At 41.5% G+C, this 18510-nt stretch overlaps 8 non-coding genes across 8 annotated transcripts; 4 read left to right on the top strand and 4 right to left on the bottom strand.

Annotated features, from left to right (window-relative positions):
* On the top strand, positions 1-73 carry TRNAR-CCG. The gene has a single exon. It is a non-coding gene; the product is annotated as a tRNA-Arg (tRNA).
* A 5395-nt stretch (positions 74-5468) lies between these two features.
* Positions 5469-5541, bottom strand: TRNAM-CAU. Its single transcript has one exon. It is a non-coding gene; the product is annotated as a tRNA-Met (tRNA).
* A 3061-nt stretch (positions 5542-8602) lies between these two features.
* TRNAE-UUC lies at positions 8603-8674 on the top strand. The gene has a single exon. It is a non-coding gene; the product is annotated as a tRNA-Glu (tRNA).
* A 3977-nt stretch (positions 8675-12651) lies between these two features.
* On the top strand, positions 12652-12724 carry TRNAK-UUU. The gene has a single exon. It is a non-coding gene; the product is annotated as a tRNA-Lys (tRNA).
* A 428-nt stretch (positions 12725-13152) lies between these two features.
* TRNAR-ACG lies at positions 13153-13225 on the top strand. The gene has a single exon. It is a non-coding gene; the product is annotated as a tRNA-Arg (tRNA).
* Positions 13226-14413: 1188 nt separating this feature from the next.
* On the bottom strand, positions 14414-14486 carry TRNAR-ACG. The gene has a single exon. It is a non-coding gene; the product is annotated as a tRNA-Arg (tRNA).
* Positions 14487-14914: 428 nt separating this feature from the next.
* TRNAK-UUU lies at positions 14915-14987 on the bottom strand. The gene has a single exon. It is a non-coding gene; the product is annotated as a tRNA-Lys (tRNA).
* Positions 14988-16774: 1787 nt separating this feature from the next.
* TRNAE-UUC lies at positions 16775-16846 on the bottom strand. The gene has a single exon. It is a non-coding gene; the product is annotated as a tRNA-Glu (tRNA).
* Positions 16847-18510: the final 1664 nt, after the last annotated feature.

Here is an 18510-nt window from a genome sequence, read left to right as displayed (position 1 = left end):
GGCCGCGTGGCCTAATGGATAAGGCGCCTGATTCCGGATCAGGAGATTGAGGGTTCGAATCCCTTCGTGGTCGAGTCTTTTTATTCTATATTCAGGTTAAATACAATTACCTAACCATATTAACATATAATCATACTGTTAGATTCTCTGCTGGAAGAGGTGAAAACGAATTGAAAGTAATTTGATTTGATTCCCAAGCTTAATTTATCCTTATTTACCCGAGTGGGATGACATCCCCAGGGGAATGTGGTTTTCTCCTCGTGTCCTAAGGCAATGAAATCAATACTTTGAACTCTGTGCTGCATGCACAGTGAGCTGGAGCATAAGGTCTAAATGAGAAAATGGCGTGGGGCGGGCACCCCCCCCTCCCACTGGACCCCGCCCGTTCATTATTGATCTAAGTCAACGATTTAGCAGTGGTTAGCAATTCCTTAATCACTATGCCCCCACATCCAGATGTAGTGATTAGGGAATTGCTTAAGGCAGTGATGGGTAAACTATGGCCTGGATCTGGCCCGCGGGAAATAGTTTGCCCATCACTGATTTAGGTAATGGGTGTCAGCACAGCCCAAGACCTCCTCTCCAGTCTCAGCAACACAATTTGGCAGAGAGAAGAAGATTTTGTTTACAGGTAACTGCCTTTATGTCCGTGGGCACATGTTTATTGTATGGAGTCAGTAGAGTTATTTCAGGTGGGAAGTAGGAGCTCCCCAAGGGGGATGCTGAGGATTTAGGAGACACGGACAGCGCGCGCCAAAAGCGCTCAGATCACAGCCAGATTTCCAGATCAGAACCTGCGGCGTTCCTCAGTCCTCCTATCCCCTCCCCCGGCCTCTCTGCCCTCATCCCAACCCCATTCTCCCTTTAAGAAAGCAATCAAAAGCTCAGTAGGCGTTGTAGCTTGGTGAGAGCCCAGGGCCAACCATCCCTGTGGCAAACTTTTGCTTTCTTTTTCCTGAGGTCTGTCTATATTTCCCAATGGAAAAGACGTGGTTCCTCCATAATAGTACATGTTACAGAGGAAAGAATAGATGGGGCTGGGGACAAAGGAGGGTCAGAAGAGGCCTGTGTTTGCCCTTTAAGACAGAGGTTTTTAACTTGGGGGTCAGATTTCCCTGAACTGAAATGGGGAAAAAAATTACATCTTTCTTTAAACTAACCTTTGGTTTCCTCCGTAATCCTATACATTTTATTTTGTGCATTTAAACATATGATTCTGGGAAGTATTCCATAGGATCCCCCAGACTGCCAAAGGGGTGAATGAAACCAACAGAGTTAAGAATACTTGCTTTATTGAGTGGATGATATATGTATAACCCAGTGGAATTGTTTGTCAACTCTGGGAGAGGGGAGGGAGACAACAAGGATCATGCAACTATGGGAAAATTTTTTTAAATAAAATAAAATTTTAAAAAGAAAACTTGCTTTATAAGCAATCCCCTCTCAGCTGTCATCTCTTCTTTTTAAAAAATTGCATTTTTACCATCCTTTAGCGCTCCTCCAAAAATAAGTGGCTAAGACCCTCTCCTACTTGAGAGAACGCTTTCCCTCTCCATTCCCACTGCCAGATTCTTCCCAGTCATATTTCCCTTTAGTAACGACCCTTCCACCTTGGATCCGACTGGGTTTTTTTTTTTAGAGTTTTCTTCCATCTTGGGTGCAGTTGTAGCCAAGGTTAAAAATACGGATTTAAATTTTGAATCTCGTGTGCCTTGGGCATAATTTTTTCTGCACCACAATCTCATCTTAAATCTCGACTCTTTTTCTCCTGGGGAAGAGGTGGAAAGCATGAGTGAACTGACAAAGGTCCCAAATACCCAGAAATACCTCAACTGACTCACTATCCTTGACATAGCTGATGTCAGAGCAACTTCAATACTTCCTAAGCAAAACAATGACTGATATCAGAGACTGGTTTTGAATGATCAACTTCTGGATTGGGAACCCAGCACTTTTCGGCTGTGCCACTCTGCTACTTTGTAAGCATTTCTAAGAGATGCTTTTAATAGGTATGGTTTTCCTTCAGACAATGGACTTTTTTTTTAATCAGTCAACTCTTATTTACACATTATTGATAGTTGCATTGGTGTGGCCATTTAGTGTCTACATCCCCAACCATGTCTGCGTCAACCCATGTGTTCAAGCAATTGTTTTACTTCTGTGTTTCCACTCCTGCAGTTCTTCCTCTAAATGTGGATAGTGTTCCTTTCCATAAATCCCTCAAAATTGTCCTGGGTCATTGCACTGCTGCCAGTACAGAAGTCCATTACATTCGATTTTACCACAGTGTATCAGTCTCTGTGTACAATGTTCTTCTGGCTCTGCTCCTTTCACTCTGCATCAATTCGTGGAGGTCTTTCCAGTTCACATGGAATTCCTCCAGTTTATTATTCCTTTGAGCACAATAGGATTCCATCACCAGCATATACCACAATTTGTTCAGCCATTCCCCAATTGAAGGGAATACCCTTATTTTCCAGTTTTTTGCCACCACAAAGAGCACAGCTATAAATATTTTTGTACAAGTCTTTTTACTTATTATCTCTTTGGGGTACAAACCCAGCAATGCTATGTCTGGATCGAAGGGCAGGCAGTCTTTTATCACTCTTTGGGCAAAGTTCCAAATTGCCATCCAGAATGGTTGGATCAGTTCACAACTCCACCAGCAATGCATTAACGTCCCAATTTTGCCACATTCCCTCCAGCATTCATTACTCTCCCCTGCTATCATTTTAGCCAATCTGCTAGGTGTGAGGTGATACCTCAGAGTTGTTTTGATTTGCATTTCTCTAATTATTAGAGATTTAGAACACTTTCTCATGTACTTATTGATACTTTTTATTTCTTTATCTGAAAATTGCCTATTCACAGACAATGGACTTTTTAAAGAACCATCCCAGGCTTTTTCTGCAGAGACAATCTCTAAGTGATCCTAGTAGGCAGTGTTGGGGGAGAAGAGGCTCTTTCTTGAGTAACATACAACAGACCTCACCATGCTGGAGTCTAACTACACAGTAGGGCTCATTTCTATTACAACAGAAGGAAAAGCTCAGACCTCAGTTATAGATAATTGACACATTATCAAGAAAACTCTGATCTCTCCAGACAAAATGTTTTTAAATGTCTCCTTTTAGTTGGATGAAAGTTTCAAGAACTCTCTCAAAAACAGGAAAGAGGGATTGTACTGGGCTATTTTCTATGGAAAGTGTGTCAGGAGCAAGATTTCTTCCATATGAATTTGGAATACAAAATTGAAGGGACAGTTTCAGATATGAAAAAATTCCCAGAAACTCTTTCTCAAGCTAAGTGCATACTGGAGAATCCATATCCATGAATCACCCACATATATTGCATGAATATGCAATTAAAATAATCAGAAATCATAGAATGTTTTGTTGCTGAAAGCTTAGAACCAAACCCCAAACCCTTCAGAACTATACCATTTTGGAGGCTACTTGGGTTCTCCCAAATTAGAAGATTGTACCTTTAAAGGAAAGAGTGGTTAGGGTAGAGATGGAGGGAACTACTAAATTTCTATCTTACATTCATCATTTCAAAAAATAATAAAAGTTGTGGGTATGGGAAGGCAGAAAGACAAAATAACTACTCCTGAGTACTTAACTCTGTCCTAGTGGGAAGGAAGTAGAAACATTTCAGTGATGCCCTGAGCTCCATGCCCCAGGCAAAAATGTCACTGTAAATAGTTCAATTCAATAAGCGTGTAATAAGCATCTGTGTTTTTGCTTTAATAGGAATTTGAAAGTTAAAATGACAAAAAAAATGAGTTTCAGCTCTCCAGGTTTGTGTGTGTGTGTGTGTGTTTTAGAGGAAAACAAGTATAAAATGTAGTGAGGTGTGGCCAGTGAGATACCAAAGGGCAAGAGAAATTTTCCCCAGTGGACTCCAGTCACTTCAAAGGCAATACTATTGGAATTCTAAACTCAATAAAAGGGCAAGTAGCCTCTCTAAAGACTACAGAAAAAAAAAGACCTAGAGGTCCTGGGTTCAAATATGACCCTAGACACTTCCTTGTCTGACCCTGGACAAGTTCACTTAACCTCAATTGCCTGGTCCTTAATTTGGTAGGGGTAAAAACATATTTTTGATTTCTACAAAATCTGAAAGTTGTGGTTGTTAATCACCTCTATACAGAAGACAGAATATTTGGCAGTTCCTTTGAGAAATCTCTTTGCACTCAAAAGCCCCTATCCTCTTTCAATAAAAGTGATCAGCAGTTTTTACCTCCCATACTCCATTGGGAATCTTACAGAATATTTAAGTGTAAATTGTTCAGGAAACGTTTTGGGAAAAATTGCGGGAATGCAGCCTGTGCCCTGGAGGTGTATTTATTGTCTTGCTGGCCATTTCATTTGCAACTAAAGCATTTTAGTTTTGAGGGGAAAGTCTATCTTGCTACTGAAGACTTTCCCTTTTTCCCTTTTAGTTTTTCTTTTAGATTTTGTAGATCCTTTCATCTTTTGTTAGCTATTATCTCATAACTTTTCTCCTTTTTATAGTTAAATTTGAGAAGGGTCCACTTGTTTTTCTTCTCTTTCTCAACTCTCTACAATCTGGTGTTTCATCTCATTATTTTTTTTTATTTTTTTTAAAACCTCCTCTCCTCCCTTTTCCCTCCCTTTTCTCTCCCTTGCTTCCCCGTCCCACCTCTTCTTTAGTCTCCTCTCCTTTCCTTTTAGCCAATTACAGTGGTCTCAAGTCCCTACTGAATATTCTGTAATCGCGTTGTCTAAATTTTCCACTAGATGGCGCTGCCCTCCTTTTAAATGAGAGCGTTAGCTTGAGATATTTTTTTTCTTCTGCTAGACAAGAAGCTATTAGATGGCTTAGTTCAATTTTGGAAAAAGAAACCTTCCCTCCTCTGTCCCCCTTCCTTTATTCGGGAGGGTGAGAAAGGGTGTAATTTATAAAGCTTTAAAACATGTTTGTAGTGATTGTGCTCAGATATTACTTCTCATTCTTGTCTATATTGGGCAGAGAGCAGAGGGAGAATAATATTCTTTCTCCCCTTAGAATAAATCAGCCACTTATTTTGTAAAAAGTTGAGGAGTGGCTCTTTCCATTCTTCTTTCTTTCAATCATTTTAGGGTGGATACGAGGCTGTTTTTCCTATTATATATTTTGTGTCAATGAAAATGGAAGGAGTGGCGTCCTTTCGAAAAGGATTAGGAGAGTTAAAATCTGGAATCTGAACAAACTGCATTTTGTTTCTATGTCAATTAAGGTTTCAATTGTATTTTCGAATGTTCCTAGATCCTGTTCTCTTTCGAAGGAGCAGAGTTTTCCTCTTCGATTCCAGTATACAACTGATCTATCATAATCTTCCCATATGCTTTTCTCCTGGAACCAATCACTTTATTTAATTTCCTCTTTCTGTTAACACTAAGTCACTGCTTGGAGAAGGGGAATAAGGAAGACATTTTTCCCTAGTGATATTCAACAAAAGTTTGTGCCCTCTCTGAGGATCGAACTCAGGACCTTCAGATTATGAGACTGACGCGCTGCCTACTGCGCTAAGAAGGCTTCGAGAAGCACCTCTGAATCGTCAATTCTTGAATAAGACTCTTCTTTGTTTTCAGTTCCCAAAGTGATTGTAAATCGATTTGTTTTTAACAATTTTCTTTGAATTGTAGAAACACCACCCCCCTCCTCCCATCCAGGCCTTGTAGACTCTAGAAGAGGATTCTTAGGCTTGTTACAATTCTCGCATTATTTCCTGATTTCTGGTTTACGACGAAAATTCAGTTTCAGCCACCGAGAAGACAATTTATACCAACCTCTCCCTCTCGGTCATTGGGAGAGATGACACTTCTTTGACCACATCTCATGGAACTGTATTATAGAATCTGGACGAAGGGAAATGTACTTGCAACTGGATTCATTCTTCCTCCTCAATACTATCTCTCCAATAGAATGTGAGATTCTTTGAAGGCAGGGACTCTCCTTTTTGTTTTTTCTATCTCTAGTGCTAATTCAGTAAGCCAACAAGCACAAAGTGTACCAGGCACTTTGCCAAGCTCTGGGGATACAGAGACAAAAATACATTCCTTACCTTCAAGGATCTCACGTTCTAGTGAGGGAGAGAACATCTAAATAACTAGGTAAATACAAGATATATACATGTACATGAAATGTAATCTCGAAAGGCAAACACTGGGAGTGGCAGGAGGTGGCAGAAAAGAAGAGGCAAAATGCAAGAAATTTTATACACCTTGAAGGATTTCCCTCCTAAATAGTTCAGTTTTTCACTTTGCAGACAGGCCAAGAAGAGGATCCTGACTCAGGGTGAAATAAATAAAAACTGAAGGTGGCCGGGCCAAGTCTAAGGACTCAGAAGGATCCACGTTAATGGTAATAGGGTAAAGATTCACTTGAGACTGTCTTTGATTACTTCTATTAATGAATGTATCTCTTGACAATGGTTTTAATGGACTGACAAGAAAAATCTCAGAAGGGAGTGATCAAAAAGTGATTGAATGGTTTTATTTTTAAATTGTGTTTTATTAATCTAGTTAGTAACTATCAGTTTTTTTTTTTTACTCACCTCCTACAACAAATATGTATAAGTCGTGGAAACTGAATCCTAGAATTGAAGGAGCCTTTCAAAATATACGTTTGAATTTCTACCTTAACTTTGCCACCTCTGGGTAAGGAGGTGGATGACATGTTGTTATTTCATTATGGAATAATGAAATCATGGTTAGTCATTGCACTGATTAGAGTTTTTAAGTCTTTCAAACTTGTTTGTCTTTACAATGTAGTTACTGCACAATAAGCACAATAACAACATACTGTTTCTGCTCATTTCATTCTATCAGCTCATAAAAGCCTCCTAGGTTCCTTTGAAATAATCTCCATCATTTCTTATGACAATAAACTAGTATTCCATACTAGTCATATACACTATTAAATATTCAGTTATTCCCAAAATGATGGGAATTTCCTTAGTTTCAACTTTTTGACATCACAAAAAGAGCTGCTATAATTTTTTTACTAGATGGGTCTTTTTTTCTTCCTTTGATCTCTTCGTGTAATAAACTTGGTAGCAGTAATACTGAGTCAAAGAGTGTGTACAAGTTCAGTAATTTTTTTTAGCATAATTCCCAATTGTTTTCCATAATAGTTGTACCAATTCACAGCTCTGCCAACAGTGCACTTGTGTACCTGTTTTCCTTCCAACATTTGTCATTTTTAATTTTTTTTTTACTTTGCCAATCTAATTAGTGTGGGTTGGGACTCAAGAATTTTAATTTGCATTTATATAATTATTAGCTATTTAGATAATTTATATATGGTTATCATACATTGATTCTCTTCCTTTAAAAACTGCCCATTGAACATTTACCAATCAGGGAATGGCTTTCATTTTTACAAATTGGAATCGATTTCTTATGTGACGGTGAATAGTCTTAGAAAAATAATTCTACAAGGATATGTTGAAAGTTAAGTGACTGTTCTATTTGATGAAGCAAACTGAAAAAGTCCAATTTAATATTACCCCTAGTTTCTTCTGAATTGATTTCTACTGTATTGATTCTATAATGTTGTTGAATCTATGATGTTCTATAAGGCTGATGAAGATTCTCTTTTTAAACCCTAGTCAGTAACCCTGATCGTTGTCCCCTCCTCCAAAACCCTCTTTCTGTTTAAAATGGTCTCATTAAACAGTCAGAGGAAGACTGTGCTACACTGCTACCTACAAAGTTTCTGCTCCACTGGGCTGATTTCCTCCAGTGTTTCTCTCCAAGATCTTCCAAGTGTTCCAGACCCTACACTGGCCGAGCAGGGCGTTGGAGCATCCGGGTGGAATGAATGAACACCCTGTTCCTGGAGTTCTACAGTAGCTTGTGTGTAACTGGCAGCGACTCTCAATCTGTTTCTTCAGACAGGATTTCCAGACTTTGTTTCCATTAGTTTGAGACCAAAGTGCTCCTGGATTTTTGGACTGAGATGTCTGCCCCTTCACCCTGAAGGGTGCCAGTGGTTCCCCTTGCACCTGTCGTTTCTCTACTAAAATGCAAGTTCTTTCATCCCTGAGGGACTTGTGAGAAAGAATGCTATCCACATCGAGAGAAAGAACTGTGGGAGTAGAAACACAGAAGAAAAATATGATTTATCACTTTTTTATATGAGTATATAATTGGGGGTTTTGGTTTTAAAAGATTACTCTGTTACAAAAATGAATAATAAGGAAATAGGTTTCGAGTAATAATACATGTATAACCCAATGGAATTGCTTGTCAGATCCGGGAGGGAAGAGGGGACGGAGAAAAAAGTTAATCATGCAACCATGGAAAAATAAGTTTAAAATTTAAAAAAAGAAACATAAAACAATAAATAAAATGCAAATTCCTTGAGGGCAGGGACTGGTCAATTTTCTGATTTAAGTTTGAAGCGTCTAACCTATGATAAACATCAATCAATGCGTGTGGATTGATTAGATAGATGAAAAGATGGAAGGAAGTATTCTGACTCAAGAGAAATAAATTAATTCCCTTCAAAAAAAAAAAAAAAGGACAGAAAAAAAAAAAATGACCCCAGAATATACATACAATTGAAAGCCTGGAAAGGTTCTAGACGTCCTTCCCTGGTGGTCTAGTGGCTAGGATTCGGCGCTTTCACCGCCGCGGCCCGGGTTCGATTCCCGGTCAGGGAACTTCAGCTTTTCTTTGCTTCCTCCACCTCCAACCCTTTCACTCTTAACCTGACTTCAGTAAGGAGAGGAGATGTAACCGCGACCCCACCTACGAAAAAATTTACACCCTCACCCTAATTATGGATGTAGAATATTGCACATATTGTGATATATGCTTGCTGTACTAATTTCGCTCCACTGCTTCCCATCCTCCCTGCCCGTGCTTTTATAAAATAACTAATTTCTCATAATAGATAACTCCCTAGATAGGAGAGTGAAGATATACTGGGGAAATGAATGTAATGTAGCAAAATGGGGAGGAGGGGAGTAACAATAAGGCTTTTTTCTTTTCCTCTTCCTCCTGCTTCGAAAGATGAGGGAATTTTCTCCTCCGTTGTGCTCTCTTCATTTCTATTAGCTTCTGCTGTGTCTTCTGCTCACACAATCGAAGTGAGAAAACTTCGATGGAGATGTGGGACGTCACCAGGGTGAAGAACCAAGATGCCATGGATAATAAGGAAGGCATGGTAACTTCGTCGTCCCATTCATTTAAAAAAAAAAAAAAAAAAAAGACAAGGTAGCTCCTCCACAAAACAGTTTTTTGCCACAACAACAACAAAAACTACCCAAATACAAAAACCAAATTCGGAAAAAACGAGCGGTAATATTTACTGTCATTCAAAGGAAGTTGCTTTAAGAAACGAAGGAACATAGAACAGATTGATCTCCATTCAAGAAAAAAAAAATTTTCAGGGAGGATTCACACATTTCAATCCACAGGTCCTCAGAAGAAAATCTTATTTCACTGCCGGATAGCTCAGTCGGTAGAACGTTATCCTTTTAATCTGAGTGTCCAGGGTTCAAGTCCCTGTTCGGGTGGTCACACCTTTCTTCCTCAAACCGAAAACACACACACTGTATGTGGACTCGGACTGTCCAACCCATCCCCTTTCGGCCTCTGGTTGCATTTTGCCCGTCGGAACTAGGGCATGTACAAAGAGGAAGAGGAAGGCAGAAAGGAGACACTTTCCCAAAGTGTCCAGACGGGATCCCAAGAAGAGAAATGGCCCTGGACTTACAGAGGCCAAAGCAGGTTCCCTGCACATTCCTGGAACAATGAAATTGAGTACCAAGGTGGCACAGGCTCCAATGAGTACTCTTCCCTTAATGAAAATGTCGGTGACTGGAAGGATAGTAGTGCAGTAAACAGTTTCCAACATTGAGACGTTAAAGAATTCATCGAGAGGACATGGTAGCTCAGGGACACACAATGTCACAAAAGTCAATAACCTGTGAAACCTGAGAAGACTGGAAGGCCAAATTCGAAGTATTGAAGTAGATCAACCCTAAAGGCAGAGAAAAAAAAGATACCTCTGATCAGAAATCCCAAATGCTATTCTTGCATTGGAAGTTCGGGATTACAATCCTAGAATGCTGTTGTTAGAGTTGCTGAATGTTTCCAGGATTACTTTATGTGATAGAGAACTTGATTGCTTGGGAGTTGGGAGGGCAATTCATCAATCAATGAAAAAATTTTCAAGCCTGGCATTCTTAAACTTTCTTCTTCTTCTTATAGACCCCTTTGAAGGTCTGGGAAAGTCTATAGATCTCCTTTTCAAATGAGTGTTTTTAAATGCTTAGAATAACATGTATAAGAATAGAAAGGAAACTAATTACATAGAAATATAGTTGTTATTTTTAAAAAGTTTGCAATCCCAATATTGCTTTACCAATTTAAGTGCTCACTATGTGCCTTACACTATGTTAAATTAGGGGAATACAAAGATGAAAAGAGCCTACATTCCAAAGGAGACAACATGTACATATGTAGTTCTAAGTTCTACAAAGGTCTTCATGCAAAATAACCTTAGAGGGGAAAGCACTGGCAATTGAAGTCTGGGAAATGGTGTAGAGAAATAGGAAAGGCCTCAGGTAGAAGGTGGCACTTGAAGCAGGTCTTGAAGAAAAGCAGAAATTTCAGGAGGTGGAAGTATGTAGGAGAGCATTCCAGACACAAGGTAAAATCAATGCAAAGGCATGGATAAAGAAGGTAACGTGAGGATAAGCAGAAAGCCAGGATTATGAGATGGGGAACCTGGAGGCTCCAGAAGTGTTCCAAGTGCTCTGAAGAGCTTATATTTTATCTTAAGTGTAATAGGGAACCACTCTACTTTATTGATTAGGAAGATGGGAGAGATATGAGCAGACTTGGGCTTTAGAAAAATCACTTCAGTGACTATTGAATGAATTGAAGTGGGGAGAGACTTGAGGGAGGAAAGTCACTTAGAAAGCTAGCCAAGAGGTAATAGGAGCTTGATGGGTATTATATAGCTATATGCTTGGAGATAAAGAAGTTAACCAGGGAGACATTGTGGAGATAAAAAAAAGAAAAAGATTTTGCAAGAGATTGATTATGTAGGGTGAGTTTGAGTGAGGACTGGAAGGTGACACTTGAAAATGTTGGTGAGTGGAAGGATGGCAATGTTCTCAGTAATAAGAGAAAGTTTGGATGGGAAAGACACTGAATTCTTGTGTTGTACGTGGTGAGTTTGAGATAGCATAAGGGACATCCAGTTGGAAATTTGTTAGTCGTTAGTCGTTATTTCACCCAAAAACACTAGGGAGAGATTGATCTGTAAGTGATGATCATTTGGATGGCAATTGAAAGTGATGAGTTCGCCAGGGGAGAGAGCGAAGAGAAAGGAGAAAAGGATCCAGACAGAACCTGCAAGTACACTTCTAGTTAAGGAGTGGGAAGCACTTGTATAACGGAAGGAGACTGAAAAGGAATGCTTAGAGAAGTAGGGAGAGATTTAAGAGAGAGCCGAATCATACAAACCCAGACACGAGAGACAGTGGGTTGACAGTATCAAATATTCCAGGAAGGCCAAGAAAGATAAAAGTACGAGAAAAGCATTTATACTTGGTAATTAAAGGGATCGTCAGTGGTTTTGGAGAGGGTAGTTTCAGGTGGTGGTTCAGTCAGAAGACAGATTTTAGAATTTAGAAGAGAACAAGAAGAGAAGTGAAGATACCAAATAAAGGTGGAACTTCATCCGCCCATCTATCTATCTATTTATTTTTGTTTCAAAAGGAAGGAGCGATGGAGAATGAGAGCTACAGTAGATTCTAGCGAGGGTGTTGGAAGGGGGTGTGGCCCACGTTTTCTCCTTCGGTGTTTTTACAAAAGTAATGAATCGACAAACACTTCTCACTTTGTCTCCAAAGACTTTATGGGAGTTAAAGTTGGAAGGGCCCCTCTAGTTCAAACTCCTGCTTTTATCGTTGTGATCCGTGGCCCCGCCGCTCTGAAGCGAAGTAGCGGAATTCGCCTATCCACTCACATCGTCTTCTCCAGGACTAAGGTGAGTCCCGCTCCATTTCCTTTCCGAAACCCGATTCTTCCCACTTAACCCCCTTATCTCTCACACACTCTATTTCCCCCTGTCCCCCCACCACCCCCGAAGCTGAGTCCGCGCCCTTAAGCTAGAACAGGAGAAGGACAAGGTGAAGTGCTGCTGGAGAAGGTTGCACCGCGACCGAGAGCGAACTCGAGAACTTTTCCAATTTCCGAAGCAAGTGGTCCATTAAACTAAGTCTGGGACTCCGGGAAATCTGCGTCCAGGTCCGCGCCAAAAGGAGAAAGCGAGGCGCGGGCAGCCTCGGAGCGCTCCCTGGAATCCCTAGCCGGGGAACTTGCGCACCTGGCTCCCCATAGGCCCTTTGGGGTTTTGTGTCGAAAGAGCAGTCTCAAAAAATAACGAAATTCAAACAAATCAACAAACCAACAAACAGAAACTTTTAGGGGGGAGGGGCATTGACAGCCACTCAGAACAAGTCCCAGGCTGGGAAGCAGTCGCCCATGAACAAGCTTCTCGAAACTTTTCCTTCACCTCTAAAGAGAAAAAACCAAAACAAACAAACAAACAAAAAAAACCCAAGGGGAATCTACCTTGACAATTTTCTTGCCAGATGCTGGGAAGGTAAACTCAACGTGAGCCCGGATAGCTCAGTCGGTAGAGCATCAGACTTTTAATCTGAGGGTCCAGGGTTCAAGTCCCTGTTCGGGCGCTCACATCGTCTTTTTTTCGGTTTTTTTTTCTCTAACCGAAAACACACGCACGGCATCCACCCTTTCCACGCACTGACTGTCCAACCAGACCCTTTCCGCCCCCGAGCACTGGTTGCATTTTGCCCGTCGGAACTACGGCACGTACAAAGCGGAGGAGGAAGGAAGAAAGGAGACGCTTTCCCAGAGTGTCCAGACGGGATCTCAAGAAGAGAAATGGCCCTGGACACGCAGAGGCCAAAGCAGGTTCCCTGCACGTTCCAGGAACGACGAAAATGAGTGCCGAGGCGGCACGGGCTCCGCGTGGGCTTTCGCTTCTTTGAGAAACTCCGAGTCGGGGAGAGAAGGCTCAGGAGCACAACGAAAACTACTTCCCAGGGAGCTCGGCTTAACTACATTAAGTTTGAGAGAGGGTCTACCTTTCAACCAAGGGCCAGTGGCGCAACGGATAACGCGTCTGACTACGGATCAGAAGATTCTAGGTTCGAATCCTGGCTGGCTCGGTTACCCTTTTCCTAAAAATGTTTGTCAGAGGTAAAATACAAAACCAACTATCTATATACTCCAACTGCTAGTTGGGGAAAAATCGGACCAAACCAAGGCACCCCTTTTGACTAGGGAACGAAATTCTCTATTTCTCCCAAAATTGAAACAGACTTTGAGGTTTTGATGGACCTGTTAAATATTTTTCAAATGAATTCTCATTCTGATTTAACAAGCATCAAGTGAAATGGGCATTTGTCTTATGCCTAGTAGAACAATAGAAAGAAGATTGTACATGAAATTACAATTCTATATACAATGTTCCGCTGAAGCTCTCCGTGGGCTGGAGATCTTTGCAACTGAATATTTTCATGTCCCACCCTTCCTGACAGCTAAATTAAAGATCATAAACACTGTATGCTGAGCAGGCTCAGAAGCTGAAACTGTTGATGGAAAGATTGAGTATTCTTATTGTTCGTTTCACTTTCAACCCTTGAACAGCTTAAAACAACAACAGAGTTTTACAGTGCTGGGGGAAAATGAATGTTTTTTGAAGTTTAACTACTTAGCCATCATTTGGAAGAGTTCGAATACTGGAAATGTTCTTTGAAGATGTATATATGTAATCCATCCTCCCCCGTCCAGGAACTGATTGTAATGCTCCGGCTCACCCAATTAGACTCTGGTCCAACGCTTGTCAAAAAGCTTTCATCAAAGACTTGCCCAAGGTGAGGAGAGCTTTCCTCTTAAAATTCAATTCAATTCCGCCATCGTTTTATATGTCTATTATGTGGTAGATTGACTGGTGTTCTTAAGGCTATCTTGGTATATAGTAAAGATATTAATGTGTCACTAGGGTTATCCATAGTATATTTGACTCCTAAATTCTGGAATGGAAATGGGGATTTGCGAACGCATAGTATTAACAGAAAACATTTCAAACCCTAAGGGAAATAAAATCAGAATTTTAAAATGCACCAGAATTCAGAGAGGTTAAGTTTAAGAAGTCGGATTCGGTCTATAACCCCACTATCTTCCATATTCTTATCGGTAATTCTCGGGAGTCATCCAGAAAACTTCAAATTCTTTCTACTGAGAATTTTTAGTCAAAGTCGTTGTCCTTGTTATTTTCCAGATTTTGGAAACCAATGTTATTTTGTTAGCCCGAATTTCTTGAGTACAAAGATCCCCTTCAAGAAAAGGGTAACCGAGCCAGCCAGGATTCGAACCTAGAATCTTCTGATCCGTAGTCAGACGCGTTATCCGTTGCGCCACTGGCCCTTGGTTGAAAGGTAGACCCTCTCTCAAACTTAATGTAGTTAAGCCGAGCTCCCTGGGAAGTAGTTTTCGTTGTGCTCCTGAGCCTTCTCTCCCCGACTCGGAGTTTCTCAAAGAAGCGAAAGCCCACGCGGAGCCCGTGCCGCCTCGGCACTCATTTTCGTCGTTCCTGGAACGTGCAGGGAACCTGCTTTGGCCTCTGCGTGTCCAGGGCCATTTCTCTTCTTGAGATCCCGTCTGGACACTCTGGGAAAGCGTCTCCTTTCTTCCTTCCTCCTCCGCTTTGTACGTGCCGTAGTTCCGACGGGCAAAATGCAACCAGTGCTCGGGGGCGGAAAGGGTCTGGTTGGACAGTCAGTGCGTGGAAAGGGTGGATGCCGTGCGTGTGTTTTCGGTTAGAGAAAAAAAAACCGAAAAAAAGACGATGTGAGCGCCCGAACAGGGACTTGAACCCTGGACCCTCAGATTAAAAGTCTGATGCTCTACCGACTGAGCTATCCGGGCTCACGTTGAGTTTACCTTCCCAGCATCTGGCAAGAAAATTGTCAAGGTAGATTCCCCTTGGGTTTTTTTTGTTTGTTTGTTTGTTTTGGTTTTTTCTCTTTAGAGGTGAAGGAAAAGTTTCGAGAAGCTTGTTCATGGGCGACTGCTTCCCAGCCTGGGACTTGTTCTGAGTGGCTGTCAATGCCCCTCCCCCCTAAAAGTTTCTGTTTGTTGGTTTGTTGATTTGTTTGAATTTCGTTATTTTTTGAGACTGCTCTTTCGACACAAAACCCCAAAGGGCCTATGGGGAGCCAGGTGCGCAAGTTCCCCGGCTAGGGATTCCAGGGAGCGCTCCGAGGCTGCCCGCGCCTCGCTTTCTCCTTTTGGCGCGGACCTGGACGCAGATTTCCCGGAGTCCCAGACTTAGTTTAATGGACCACTTGCTTCGGAAATTGGAAAAGTTCTCGAGTTCGCTCTCGGTCGCGGTGCAACCTTCTCCAGCAGCACTTCACCTTGTCCTTCTCCTGTTCTAGCTTAAGGGCGCGGACTCAGCTTCGGGGGTGGTGGGGGGACAGGGGGAAATAGAGTGTGTGAGAGATAAGGGGGTTAAGTGGGAAGAATCGGGTTTCGGAAAGGAAATGGAGCGGGACTCACCTTAGTCCTGGAGAAGACGATGTGAGTGGATAGGCGAATTCCGCTACTTCGCTTCAGAGTGGCGGGGCCACGGATAAATCATTTAAATTCCATGAGTTGCAACTTTAAGTATAAAAGCAGGAGTATGGACTAAATGGTCCCTTACAGCTCTAACTCCTATGATCTCTTTCAAGATAAGGTGATGCGTATTTCAGCATGAGATCCCGCTACGTTCGTCAAAGTATTCCACTTGTAAAAATGGTCGCTAGATTCTATCATTCTTTGTAGCTATCACTCTCTACTGCTCCTTCCCCTTTTAGCAAAAACGACACCAAGAAAAAACGAAGAAAGAACACAACCACCTAAGTTTCGTACCTTCATTTTTCCTCTCACTCTTTTCTAAACTGTAATCTAGTTTCTGACTTAAAGCTGCTTGAATGACAACTAAATTGCACTCCCACGCTAATCGAGTTCTCCAGCCATAAACGAATCCTGAAAACATTCAGGAGGCCTAACCACAGCATTAAAGGATGGAAATCGGGAATTTCTAATGGAAGAATAGTATTTGGGATTTCTAGTCAGAGGTGTCTTTTTTGTTTTGTTTTTAATTTGTCATTATTCTCTAAGGCTAATCTACTTGAGATTTAGCCTCCCAGCCTCTTCCGGTTTGCTTTGGGTCTGAGACAACATCCCCTGCTAAGGTAGACCTCGAACTCCCTAAAGTTTCCATGTCAGAAACGGCTTACTCATTTATCTGACTGAAATGGGCGAGGCATTGCCGAAACGCTTTTTTTGAATGGAGACTCCAATCTCTTCTATTTACCTTTATCTCTTAAAGAAACGTCTTCCAGGATGACAGTAAATGTTATCACTGATTTTTTGCCATGAACTGTTTTGTGGAGGAAGAGAGAAAGGAAAGAAGAGAGGAAAGAAAACTATCTTTTTTTTTTTTTACCTCTGTTACATCACGTTCATTTTTGTTAGTATATCCTTCTTCCTCCCCTCCCCAAGGAGATTATTATTGTGAGAAGTACTATTTTTTAAAAGCAAGGATAGAAAGCAGTTGAAAGACACCACCCGTCATGTCATGCGTACTTGACCACCTGTGCTATAGTCTAAATTCATAACTGGCGTTAGGTAGTAAATTTGTGTTACGCGAAGACGAAGAAAACTAGTTCCCTGACCGGGAATCGAACCCGGGCCGCGGCGGTGAAAGCGCCGAATCCTAACCACTAGACCACCAGGGACAGATGGCAACTTTCTTTCCAAGCTTTTTATTGTAGAAACAATTGTTTCTTCTTTCCATTTCTCTAGGGGAAATAAGTTCTTTTTCTTTTGTTTTTCTATGTACCCAATCATCACGCATTCATTCGGAGTCTACAACATAGGCTAGAAATTCCTATTTTAAACTAGAAAATCAAACCGAGCCTGCCCTCAAGGAATTGCATTTTAGCTGAGAAACAACAGGTACAGAGAACAGAACCAGAGGCATATTAAGGGCAATACAGTTCCCACTGGGTGAAGGTGCAGGCGCCGGCAGCCCTCCCCACCCCAAGTAGCACCTGGTGCTTCATCGGTTCTTGGAAGGGTCATGTGTTCCAAAACTCCACTTCGAGCTGCCCGAAGACTGACAGAAAGAAAGCAACGGGTAGTCTGGAATCTGAGTATAAAGGTAGATCTGTCCCGTTATACACACTATATACTATAGAGCTCCAGGAGCAGAATACACATATACTCGCTTGGCGCTGCTATCTGGCTAGGATGTCCTTGGACAGTTTGGGGTGTGGAATATTCAGAAGAACTTGGAGATAAGCGCTAGACAAAATCAGCCTAGCCCAGCAGAAATCTCAGGGAGCGGCCTGGCACAGTCTCCTCCTGTCTGTATGATGGAACCCATTTAAAACGGGAAGAGGCTTTGGAGAAGGGTAGGGAAAGCGTCCAGGGTGGCCCATTAGGGTTTAGAGAATCATCAACCCCAACACCCTGTCAATTGCACTGAAGTAGGTGAACCAGGTAGGAGCCAGGAGAATGTCTAAAGGCCAAAATGAACTGGCATGGGGTTAAGAGATGAGGGGAATTCGACAACTCCATTCAACAAGCATTTTATTGGGCTCCGATTAAGTGCTACCTATTAGATGACACCAAGAACTCAAGAAGGATATTTCCTAACTCGGAAAGGTATGTGGGTGAAGTAGAGGTTGAAATAAGTGAATGCAAAATAATCTGAGGATTTAACCTGCGCCAGCCACTCAAAGAATCCATTCTCAAAGAATGGCTTTCTAAAGCCATTAACATCTTAACGTCTGAGTTGACTCTTAAAGAAAGCAATAATAAAAGGGGGGCTGTTTTTATCTCTGAGGCCTAAAGGAAATTTTAAGTTATAAGACAAGTTTCTTTGATCAGAGAGAATTCAGTCTATCTAAAAAACTCAACCTTGTCTTTGCTTGCTTCTTACCAGGACAAAGGAATAGGATGTGTGGAAAGGCCATCTGCAACTGTGGTAGAATCTTGGGAATCATCTAATTGACTGTTCCCAGAATAGGGTAGGTTAAAGGTGTATAGATGCAGAAGGGGTTGCTTAGTGACCTGGGGCCTGAAATATCCCAGGAGGGAGGTGAGGATTCTTCCAGACTGAGAAGACCTGTTGTATCAGTTAACTTAGAAAAAACACAGAACTAAATCTCTAATAATTAGAGAAATGCAAATCAAAACAACTCTTGAGGTGCCACCTCACACCTAACAGATTGGCTAAAATGATAGCAGGGGAAAGTAATGAATGTTGGAGGGGATATGGCAAAATTGGGACTTTAATGCATTGCTGGTGGAGTTGTGAACTGATCCAACCATTCTGGATGGCAATTTGGAACTGTGCCCAAAGAGTGATAAAAGAATGCCTGCCCTTTGATTCAGC

The sequence above is a fragment of the Gracilinanus agilis genome, chromosome 1 (genome assembly GCF_016433145.1).
Source record: "Gracilinanus agilis isolate LMUSP501 chromosome 1, AgileGrace, whole genome shotgun sequence".
In the NCBI taxonomy this organism is placed as follows: domain Eukaryota; kingdom Metazoa; phylum Chordata; class Mammalia; order Didelphimorphia; family Didelphidae; genus Gracilinanus; species Gracilinanus agilis.
The sequence above is the reverse complement of the archived record's forward strand: the minus strand, read 5'-3'. Positions and strand labels throughout refer to the sequence as shown.